The sequence below is a fragment of the Monodelphis domestica genome, chromosome 1, assembly GCF_027887165.1.
Source record: "Monodelphis domestica isolate mMonDom1 chromosome 1, mMonDom1.pri, whole genome shotgun sequence".
Classification (NCBI taxonomy): Eukaryota; Metazoa; Chordata; class Mammalia; order Didelphimorphia; family Didelphidae; genus Monodelphis; species Monodelphis domestica.
The window spans coordinates 588758692-588771364 of NC_077227.1; the positions used below are offsets into that span (position 1 = coordinate 588758692).

The following is a 12673-nucleotide window of genomic DNA, read 5'->3' on the forward strand; positions in this document are numbered from 1 at the left end:
TGTTGACTTTAATTCATTTTTAATATTATCTGGGAGCTTCATTAACTCTCAATTAAAATCTGAGAAATTAAGTATTAATACATGGAGACTGCCTCCAGCACAAATTTCCTGGAGAGGATCTATTTGTAAGCAAAGCATTCAAATCAAATTAAGTCAGTTTCTACCCAACCTTTTCATCTGTCTGTTTCCTTTTTTCCTCTCTGCTTCCACTAGTCTCTCTGGCTCACTTCCCTTCTCTTTCTTCTCTACTTTGAAGGGTTTTAGTTCAGTTAAAAGATATCTTCAAAAATGAGGGTGTTTGAAGATTGATACAAAAAGGACAAAGCAGGTATTGAATTAAAGCTTGGTAGTAAAACTTTCTTGCAGTTCCTCAAACGTGACCCTGTCACTGTCACTCTTCTCTCTGGCTTTGCACTGGTTATCCCTCATGCCTTACATGCTCTTCTCCCTCATCCCTGACTTAATTTCCCTGACTTCCTTCAAGACTCAGCTCAAAGCTTTCTCAACTTGCTAATGCCTTCCCATCCAAGAATACATTCTGGCTACTCTGTATAGATCTTGTATGTACCTAGTAATTTATTCTCCATTCAAATTCCTGCTTTTTGAAGGCAGGGATTATTCTTTCCCTTTCCTTGTATTCCCAGTGCTTAGCATGGTGCCTGGAACATAGCAAGTTCTCAATAAATACTTGATGATAGGCTGACTAGGGCAAAGGTTTTGTTATGCTCCCTCTTTTGAATTCTATGGTAGTTGACACCAGCCTCTTTCTCTTCCTTATTAAATTCAGCTATAACTCCCTAGCACATCCCCGCTACTTTTTTAATGACTTCACATGCTGATGATCTTCTCAGCACGTTGGCTCATTGCTTCACCTTCTCAACTCTTCATGTTCACTCCTTTTCAGCTACCCATAAGCAGAGCCATGACTTAGATCCTGTTACCACTCAGAATTGCTCTTCTCCAAGATTTTAAAGTTTAAAATGCCATTGTTTGATCCTATCCATTCACCTCTCCCTCTTCCACAATTCTACTAAATCTGGTCTTTACCCTTATTATGACCTTCATTCTCCTACTCAACCTTTTCTTCCAGTTAATCAGGTCTTTATTGTTTCACTTGAATTGGTCATTAGGAAACAAGAAATTCAGTATCATCTTTGAATAGCAACTATTTGCTACCTCCAATTCTACTCTCATATTGTCAAGTCATATAATGGTGCTAATTGATTCCAAGAACACTAATTCTCTATAACTATCTGGATTCTTAGTGCTACTTAGAAATTCTTTTATTCATATCAATTAGTCTCCATTTTTCATTCTCTGCAGTGACCATTGCAAATCCATTTTTTTCAAACCCCCAACATCATCCCTAATCCCAATGACCTGTACTCAAAATAAAAGAATCAGAGTTGAAGGGGACCTGAGAGTGTCCAACCAATATATGACCAAGAATGTTTTCCAAAATATTCCCATTAAGTAGGTATCAAATGATAACATTTGTGCAAACCAGTGGAATTGTTTGTCAGATTTGGGAGGGGAGAGGGAAGAAGGGAGAGAAAGAAAATGAATCATGTAATCCTGGAATAATATTTTAAATTTTAAAAATAAAATAAAATATCCCCATTAAGTAGTCATTCCCTCTTCACTTAAAAAACTCTATTGAGAAAAAAAACTTACCAAGGGAAGATGATCGCCATCCATTGGTAACTTTTGCAACTTCTTCAGACCTACATCCTAATTTCTCTATATAGCTATATTTAGCCTTTTTTTCTTTATTTTATTTCTCAGAGGAGGAAGTGTCTTCTTTCCAAGATTAGTATTTCTATCTGTGTCTTCCATCCCTGCTCCTCCCATCTGTTCTGATTGATCTACCAGTTACCTCCCACTCTCTGGGTTGTGTCCTGAACATGTACTTCTATCTCTATGCCTTTGATCTTTTTTTTTCACAACTAGCTCCTTTTCCTCAGCCTATAAAAAACTTGTTATATCCCCAAGAGGTGGAGGTTTCCCCACTCTCAAATACCTTCCCTAGACTCTCTTACCCACTGAGCTACAGTGCTACTTCTGCTTCTTTTGACCACCAATTTCTTTTTTAAAACCCTAATAATATACCACTCATTCCTTCTACCTCCTGACTTCTATTTACCCAAAATCACTTAGAAGCTGGATTATTCTCTCATCACTCTGTTGAAACCATTGCCTTAAAGGATACCTCCTAATTCCTTAATCAAAAGATCCTCATCTTCCTTGACCTTTATAGTCTCTGACCTTGTTAAATACTCCCTTCTTAAAGGAAGGAAGGAAGTATTTATTAAGCACAATTATATGCCAGCTAATATGTTGAGTGATTTATAAAAAAATTATCTAATTTGCTCTTCAAAACGACCCAGAGAGGAAGATAGTATTATAATCCCCATTTTATAATTGAAGAGGTTGAGGTTGACAGATTTTAAATGACTTTCCCAAGCTCAAACAGCTAGAAAGTGCCTGAAACCCAAATTTGAACCCAGATCTTTCAGACCATCAGATTCATTGTTCTATCCACTGAGTCTCATAACTAAATCTTTTTTTTTTATTTAAACCCTTACCATCCGTCTTGTAATCAATACTGTGTATTGGTTCCAAGGAAGAAGAGCAGTAAGGGCTAGGCAATGGGGGTTAAGTGTCACAGGGTCACACAGCTGGGAAGTGTCTAAATCCAGATTTGAACCTAGGACCTCCTGTCTCTAGGCCTGGCTCTCAATCACTGAGCTACCCCCTCATAACTAACTCTTAAATATTTTCCTTCTCAGTAATACTGCACTCTTCTGATTTCCTTACCTCTTCCCATTTCTTTTATCTCTTTCAATGGCTCTTCTTCCATTTTTACCCTCATTATAAACCCTCAACTCCCTACACAATACTCTTCTCTTTGTCTACTCTTCTCCTTAGTGATCTCATCTATTCCCACAACTTCAATATCTCTAAGACCATCTGGTCCAATACACTCTTGAATAAATATCTACTCTTCCATAATCCTAATAAATGGCCTCTGTTTTAAAGCTTCCAATGAGGGAAACCTAATATCTCTTGAGGAAGTCCAATCCATTTGGGGGTAACTGTTAGGAAGCTGGAGTTATTCTCAAAATAGATTTAAATCTGCCTCTTTTCAACTTCTAACTCATTAATCTTCCTATGCTCTGGGGGCAAGCAAATAAATTAATCCCTTTTTTTGGTAGTGCAGGTCTTTAAATTCTTGAAGTCAGAAATAGTGTTCCCATCCTGCCTTCCCAAAATCTCTTGTCCCCTAGGCTACACATTCCTAATTAATTTAAACAATCTTCATATGGATGGTCTCTAATCCCTTCACTATCCTGGCCACCCTTCTCTGGATACAATTCCATTTATCAATGCCCTCCTAAAATGTGTAATGCAAAATGACTATGGCATTCAAGGTGTTTCTTGACCTGAAGGGAGTTTAGATGTTTCATAAATTTTGTTGGATGAAACATAGGATTTCACTCTAGGGATCTCATGGTGAGTAAACAACCTTTGCCAGTATAAAATGGACTAAACATCTGAAAACATTAGTATGAAGAAATCCCAGGTGAAGAAACTCCCTTTACAAATACAAGTTGGTATCTTTTTTGCAATTTATAGTGTTAACAGTTGCTGGGGACACAGAGAGTTTAAGTGACTAGTGTAGGGTCACCCAATCAGTTTGTGTCAAAGGTAGGATTTACTAACTCTGAAGCCTGCTCTCTATTCACAACACCTCACCACCTCTCCATGTCTGTTGAAAGACAGAAGGGACTAACAATGATAATCTCTGTATTGAAGATCATGACTTTGACCAAAAGTCAACATGAACCAAAGTTTGATAGTACCAAAGGAATTTAGTTCATCCTTTGTAATTTTCTATCTTATTATAACAGTATTTTATTATGGCAGTATAATCTATAGACCCTAACTAACGATGCCAGCTTTATACCCCGAATCTATAGATTGTGTTATGTTTGACTTGGTTAACACAGACTGTAGTAGAATATACAAATACATTTGGGTACTAACTATTCTTAACAGGCTTGAATGATGCTATGAGTATCTAAAAGGCTTCTCTGAAAAATTATTAGAAACAACTCCAAAGTCCTATTGACACTAATGGAACTGGAATTTGCAAGTGCTAAATTCATTTTCCAAGACTTTATTAAGTGTTTTTCCTCACTATTTTTTATAGCTCCAAGTGCTTTCCTAGAAAGAAAACTACTATATATGACAAAATGCTCATCTTAGCACTTTTTGTAATAGTAAATATGGTATCCATCAATTGGGGAAAAAATGAAAAAGGGGCAGAGCCAAGATGGTGAATTAGAAACAGCAACTCAGCTGAACACAACATTCCTCTCCAAACAACTTTTAAATAATGCCTCATATCAAATTTGGAGTGGCAGAGAAAGCAAAAGGTCAGGATGAGTAATTTTTCTTGCCTAAGAAAACTTAAGAGGTCAGCAAAAAAAGATCTATGACACTGAAGTAAAGACTAATTTATTGGATATGGGGACAGCTGTTTTTGGAGCTCAGTCCAGAGATAGTAAGGGAGTCAGTCAACTGGTCTGAGATTACAGGGGATCTTTACTGGCACAGCATACAGGTGGCACTGATTGACAATTCTATTGCCCATATGCAATGGGTCCCAGTTCCAATCAGAAAGGAGTGCTGGTGGTCAGTTACAAGAAAGCAGGGGCTGGCAAAGGCTAGATTGCAGACCAGGAAAACTTTAACTATACCTCTCCCAGAGTTATACTACCTTAGAAGCACTAAAAAAATTTCAGATTCCCCACTCTGAAAATGGCAGCACAAAAAAAAAAAAGCCTGAAGCTTTTGAAAGTGTCTCTCCACACCCATACCAATTTAAACATAAAGTTCAAAGGCAAGAAATAGACTAAAAAAATCAGACTCAAACCGAAGAAGAATTCCTGAAAGAATTAAAGAAAGAGATAATAATGGCTGAGAAAAAGTTGGGAGAGGAAATGAGAATGATGCAAGAAAATTATGAAAAGAGAAAAGCAACACCTTAAAAAATTGGCCTAGGACTTCTGGGTAAGCATGGCTGCAGAGTAGATGCGGCTTGCTTCCTCTCCTCAGACCCAACGACACAGACGACCTAAAAAGACCCCCCCCAAAAAGCAACCATCCTCATAAGAACATAGGGACCCCACACTAAGGTGCAGCACTGAAGGTAGGTGGGATTCCAGCATTTCCACAATATAAGGGACCAAAAAGCTGACCTACCCTCCCCCACCGACCACACCGACGGAGCCAGAGTTAAAGTCAGCACTGGCCAGAATCAACAAGTGAGGGAGGGGCACCCCAGGACTGAACAAAGAGTAGCCCCAGGTCTGGGGACCTAACTAAGACAACCAAGGACCTACTCCTGTGAGTAGTAACACCCCAAACCCTGGCAGGCGGGCAAGGGGAACTCAAATCTCGGGTGCCCAGAACTAGCGCGCTATAATCAACGAGTGAGTGAAGGGATCCCCTGAAGTGAGCAAGGGGCACCAACAGGTCTTGGGAGTTAACTAAGACCACCAAAGATCTACACCTGAGATCAGTAACACCCGAAACGCCAGCAGGCATGGGAGGGCAGACCCTGGGCTCCCCTGGGAAGACAGCGCAGCTTCAGATAACCGAGAATTTGCCCAAGGCTAAAGCCTTGATCATTAGACTCTTCCACTGACAGCAAGCCCCTCTCACTCAGATTTCTGACTGGAAAGGGGAGAAAAAAACATAGAGATGGCAAACAATGCTCAGGAACAGCCTCTCAACACAAAGAAAAGCAAGAAGAAGGGGATGACTTTGGATACATTTTATGGAAGGAAAATACAGAATACAGAGGAAATAGAAGAGGAAACACAAACAAATGCTCCAAAACCTTCCAAAAGAAATGGAAATTGTCCACAAGCTCTTGAAGAATTTAAATTGGAAGTTATAAAAAAGATGGAAGCCTTTTGGCAAGAAAAATGGGAAATAATGCAAAAGGAACTCAGCAATCTGAGGGACAAAAACACGCAATTGCAGAAACAGCTTGAAGCCTCAAAAAGCAGGACAGACCAAACTGAAAAGGAAAACCAGTCTTTAAAGGTCAGAATCAGACAACTAGAAGACAATGATCTTGCAAAAGAGCAAGAATTAATAAAGCAAAGTCAAAAGACTAAGGAATTAGAAGATAACATAAAATATCTCACTGACAAGGTGACAGACCTGGAAAACGGAGGAAGGAGAGACAATCTGAGAATCATTGGTCTACCAGAAAAGCCAGAAATAAACAGTAATCTTGATATGATAATACGAGATATAATTCAAGAAAACTGCCCAGAGATTCGAGAACAAGGAGGAAAAATAGGCATTGAAAGAGTTCACAGAACACCCTCTATGCTAAATCCCCAAAAGACAACTCCCAGGAATGTAATTGCCAAATTCCAAAGTTTTCAAGCAAAAGAAAAAATCTTGTAAGAAGCCAGAAAAAGACAATTTGGATATAAAGGAATGCCAATCAGGGTCATACAAGACCTAGCAATTTCCACACTGAACGACTGTAAGGCCTGGAACATGATATTCAGAAAGGCAAGAAAGGCAAGGGTCTTCAACCAAGAATCAGCTATCCATCAAAACTGACTATATACTTCCAGGGGAAAATATGGGCATTCAACAAAATAGAAGATTTCCAAGTATTTGTAAAGAAAAGACCAGAGCTCTGTGGAAAGTTTGACGTCCAAACACAAAGCGCAAGAGAAACATGAAAAGGTAAATATGAAGGAAAGGGAAAAGGAAAAAAATGTTATCTTTTTCTTTTATTCAAATTCTCTTCTATAAGGACTACATTTATATCAAATTATATATATTAATATGTGGGGAAAATGTAATGTGTAACTCTCAAAAACTATGCATCATTAGAATAGTTAGAAGAATCATGCATAGGGAAAGATTGGGGCATCAAGACGATATGGAGAAAGGGGGGGGGAGAAAGAAAAAGTGAGAGGGGGAATTGTTGGTGGTACTAAGATATACTTCAATAAATAGAAAAAACTAAATAGAATAATCTTTCTCACACAAAGATACACATGGGAAGGGGAGGGGAAGAATTCACCTATAAGAAGGAGAGGAAGAAAGTGCGAGTTGGTATTACTTAAACCTTACTCTCAGTGAAATCAACTCTGAGAGGGAAGAACATCTAGATCCATTGGGATCTTGAATTCTGGCTTATCCAACAGGGTAAGAGAGAAGGGGAAATTAAGGAGGGAGAGGGGGGAGGGAGTATAAAAAGGGAGGGAAGGAGAGGGGGGAGGGAACTTAGCAGACCCTAAAACAACAACAACAACAAAAAACAACCCAAAAACCAACCAACAAACAAGAAGGGAACAAAAAGGGAGGAGCTAGAAAGGGAAACATATCAAGGGAGGGGACTAGGGGGACTGATCAAAGTAAATCACTGGTTTAAAAGGTTATAGATAAAAAAGAATGGTCAGAATTAGGGGAGGATATCAAAATGCCAGGGAATCCACAAGTGACAATCATAACTTTGAACGTGAATGGGATGAAATCACCCATAAAATGTAGATGAATAGCAGAATGGATTAGAATCCAAAACCCTACCATATGTTGTCTTCAAGAAACATACATGAGGCAAGGGACATGTACAGGCAGTTTTCAGCCAAAGAAATCAAAACTATTAATAAGCACATGAAAAAGTACTCTAAATCTCTTATAATCAGAGATGCAAATCAAAACAACTTTGAGGTATCACCTCACACCTAGGAGATTGGCCAACATGACAGCAAAGGAAAGTAATGAATGCTGAAGGGGATATGGCTAAGTGGGGACACTAATTCATTGCTGGTGGAGTTGTGAATTGATCCAACCATTCTGGAGGGCAATTTGGAACTATGCCCAAAGGGCAATAAAAGACTGTCTGCCCTTTGATCCAGCCATAGCACTGGTGGGTTTGTACCCCAAAGAGATAATAAGGAAAAAGACTTGTGCAAGAATATTTATAGCTACTCTCTTTGTGGTGACAAAAAATTGGAAAATGAGAGAATGCCCTTCAATTGGGGAATGGCTGAACAAATTGTGGTATATGTTGGTGATGGAATACTATTATGCTCAAAGGAATAATAAAGTGGAGGAATTCCATGGAGATTGGAACAACCTCCAGGAAGTCATGAAGAGCGAAAGGAGCAGAACCAGGAAAACATTGTACACAGAGACTGATGATCCACTGTGGTATAATCGAATATAATGGACTTCTCCATTAGTGTCAATACAATGACCTTGAACATTCTGCAGGGATCTAGGAGAAAAAACACTATCCACAAAAAGAGGACAAATTGTGGAAGTAAAAACACCGAGGAAAAGCAACTGCTTGACTACGGGGGTTGAGGGGATATGACTGAGGAGAGACTCTAAATGAACACTAATGCAAATACCAACAACATGGAAATGGGTTCGAATCAAGGACACATGTGATACCCAGTGGAATTGAGTGTCAGCTATGGGAGGGGTGGTGGGAGGTGGGGGAGGAAAAGAAAATGATCTTTGTTTCCAAGGAATAATGTTTGAAAATGACCAAATAAAATAACGTTTAAAAGTAAAAAAAAAGTAAAAAAAAAGAAACACACATGAGGCGGGTAGATACTCACAAGGTCAGAATTAAAGGATGGAGTAAGACCTTTTGGGCCTCAACTGATAGAAAGAAGGCAGGAGTTGCAATAATGATATCTGACAAAGCCAAAGCAAAAATATACCTGATTAAAAGGGATAGGGATAAAAGGGAGTATAGACAATGAGGAAATTTCACTAATCAACATGTCTGCACCAAATGGTATAGCACCCAAATTTCTAATGGAGAAACTAGGAGAATTTGAAGGAGGAAATAGACAGTAAAACCATATTAGTGGGAGACCTGAACCAACCACTATCAAATTTAGATAAATCAAATCAAAAAATAAATAAAAGGGGGCAGCTGGGTAGCTCAGTGGATTGAGAGCCAGGCCTAGAGATGGGAGGTCTTAGGTTCAAATCTGGCCTCAGACACTTCCCAGCTGTGTGACCCTGAGCAAGTCACTTGACCCCCATTGCCTAGCCCTTACCACTCTTCTGCCTTGGAGCCAATACACAGTATTGACTCCAAGACGGAAGGTAAGGGTTAAAAAAATAATAATAATAAATATAAATAAATAAATAAGAAAGAGGTAAAAGATGTGAATGAAATCTTAGAAAAATTAGAGTTAATAGACATATGGAGAAAAATAAATAGGGACAAAAATTGGCCTAATGGTTTTAAAAGAGGCACAAAAATTCAGAGAAGAAAAGAATTTCTTAAAAAGAGTTGGCCAAATGAAAAGAGATATTAAATTTCAAGAAAAATAATTCCTTATAAATTAGAATTGGGAAAGTAGAAACTAAAGATTCCATGAAACATCAAAAGACAATAAAACAGAGTCAAAAGGATGAAAAAAATAGAAGAAAATGTGAAGTATCTCATCCAAAAAATGTCTGGTATGGAAAAAATGTCTGACATGGAGAGATCATTTAAGAATCATGGGACCACCTGAAAGCTACAATCAAAGAAAGATCATATTTCAAGAAATTAATAAGGAAAACTGTCCCAATGCCTTAGATTCAGAGGGTAAAATAGAAATGGAAAGAATCCACCAATTCCCTCCTGAAAGAGATCCCCAAATGAAAAGACTAAAGAATATTATAGGCAAATTCTAGAAAGAACAAGTAAAAGAGAAAATGCTTCAAGGAGCCAGAAACAGTTCAAATATTGGGAAGCCATAGTCAGGATCACCCAAGATTTAGCACCTTTCACATGTCAAAGTGTGAAATGAGCAGAACCAAGAGAACATTATATACAGCAACAGAAATATTGTTTGTGAATGGCCATTTCTGGAGCAAGAACTGATAAAAAGACATGGCAAGACTTATATGAACTAATGCAAAGCAAAGTAAGAAGAACCATAAAATCACTGTGCACCATACCAGTAATGTTGTGATGAGGACCAAATGTGAAAGACTTGGCTACTTTGATCAATACAATGATCCAGGAACATTCTAAAAGACTCTTGATAGAAAAATGCTATTCATTCCAGAGAGAGAACTGATGAATTCTGAGTGCATATTGAAGAATAATTTTCTTTATTTTTCTTCCCTTTTCTTTGGAAATATGACTTATGTGGAAATAATGTTTTGCATGATTTCACATGAATAATTGATTTCATATTGCCTCTCTTCTCAGTGGATGGGGGAGAGAAGAATGGTAAGAATTTAGAACTCAAAATTTTAAAAGGAAAGAATGCTAAAAATGCTTAAAATGAAATGACTGGAAAAGTTATCACTTATTAATATAGTGTTATTGCACCCTTATGAATTATAAATTGTTAGAATTCATGTAGGAAGACATATGAAAGTTTCTTAAAAGACTTTTATGGAAATTTTTGAAAAATTTTCATTCCACATTGCTACAATGGCATCTATTCCAAATACTGCTTTTAAATTTTTGTCAATCGGTCTTATTTCCAGGTGATTGTGTGCAACTCTTCTGACTATAATAATGTTTTAATTCTAGCATCACTTATCTATTAAACTCTTGAGAGTATTTTAAAGTCTGTATTCGTATGGAGATTTGTTGGCTTAGGAAAGATTATTACCTTCTGGTTGCAAACTTGCTGATGTTTACACACATGACACTCCCCTTTCCATTTCCATGTTTTTTCACTGTCTGTTTTCCCATGCTTAGAATTCTCTCCTTTCTCACCACCATATTTTAGAATTCCTGGTTTCCTTCAAGATTCAGCTCAATGCCAAATTCTATAGGAGATCTCTCCTAGCCCCTTTAGCAGTTGATGCCTTTACTTATAAGGTAACCTAACTTCTACCCTATATTTCATATACATATATATATGTATATATAATACATCTATCTGTGCATACTTTCCCATTTGAATGTATGCTTTTTGAAAGCAGCATTTGTTTTTCCTTTTTCTTTATATTTCCAATGCCCAGTCCTGTATCTGTCGTACATAATAAGTACTTAATAAATGATTTTCACTGATCAATAAACTGAAGAGGGGAATAAGCAGAAGAACCAAGATAACAGTCTCCACAAAACTACAATTATATAAGCAATAACCATAAAAGGCAGTCAAAATCTGATGAATTAAAATGAACAATCCCAGTACCACAGAACTGATTATGAAACTCACCTCATTCTTCTCAGTAGAGAGATGGGGTACTAAAGATATGGAAGAAAAGAGATGCTCTCGAACATGGCTGCTGGAGGGGTTGACTTTGCTTAAATATTTTCCTTTGTTATAAGGAAGGCTCCCATCAGAAAGATATAAGGGGACATGACTGTGGTGTAAAAACAAAGGGTAATAATAAAACTTTTTAAATGAAAAAGAGTAGCGATGTTGTAGAGCAAAAAGCAATTTAGAGTTGGAGAATCTGGGTTAAAAAACCTGGCTCTGCTTTTTTCTATCCCTGTGACTTTCCTTATCTATAAAATGGAGGAGTTGGACTAGACAGTACTTAAGAGTCCCTTCTAAATTTAAAATTCCAAGTATAAAATAAAATAAAAGACGCTACCTTTGCTGTTCTCCATGTATAATATACCAAGTAACTGTGGAAATGGATAGATTCCAAAATGTGTTTATCTTCCCAGTATGATCTGGATTAAAGGCCACATGCAGATAACACATACCAATTAGGTGAAAAACCTATATTAGTGGCAGGAAAATGTCAGCCATGTAGGAAGTGCGAGCCATGGTACCCAAAATAATGTTCAACACATCTTGTTGGGCATTAAGTTCACAGGGAAACAGGAAACCCTCATGTCCTGATCACCTGACCCCAGCCCATGAAAAAAATAATGGTATTTCCCCAACTACAGTCCACTAGTGAAATGAAGTAATCTGAAAATGATGGCTACAGTTAAGATATCAATCACTGAACTACACATTCCAGTATGGAGCTTTCTCTTGACCTCCAGTCTTCCAAATCTGTTCCATTCTCTTATCTGATACTGCCATCACCCTGGCACAGACCCTCATCACCTTGCATCTAGCAGTAGCCCACTGAATGGTCTGCCCACCACAAGTCTCTCCCTATTCTACTTCAACCTCCAGGTAGCTCCCAAGGTGAGTTAGATATGTAAGTTTCCTCCCTACTCCATAAACAAGTGTCTCCCTATGAAGTCCAGGATCAAATCAGGAAGTTCTCCAGGATCAAATCAGGAAGTTCTCCAGCATTCAAAGTCCTTCCTAATCTGCTCTCCCTAGCCCAGCTACCCCATGTTTATAATCCTCTTATAGCCCACACTCCACATGCTCTTCACTCCAGTGGCACTGGCCTACTGGAGGTTCCTCAAGCAAGGCACTCCATCTCCCGACCACGGCCACTTTCTCTTGCCATCCCCATGCCTAGAGCACTCTCCTTTCTCATCTCTACCTCCTGGCCCCCCTGATTTCCTTCAAGTCCCAGCTAAAATCCTATATTCTACAGGAAGGCTTTTCCAATCTCTCTTTTACTATCTCTCTTCTTTCTCATACCTTCCCTTTATTGATTATTTCCTATTTTTCCTGTAGTTAGCTTGTTTGTGTTTAGTTGATTGCATGTTGTTTCCTCTTTTAGATGTGAA

The 12673-nt window shown here is 38.1% G+C and overlaps 1 protein-coding gene across 2 annotated transcripts in view; it reads right to left on the minus strand.

The window, feature by feature from the left end:
* Positions 1-12673, minus strand: part of SH2D4A (SH2 domain containing 4A) — a 117582-nt gene that overhangs the window by 24930 nt on the left and 79979 nt on the right. The window lies entirely within an intron of this gene.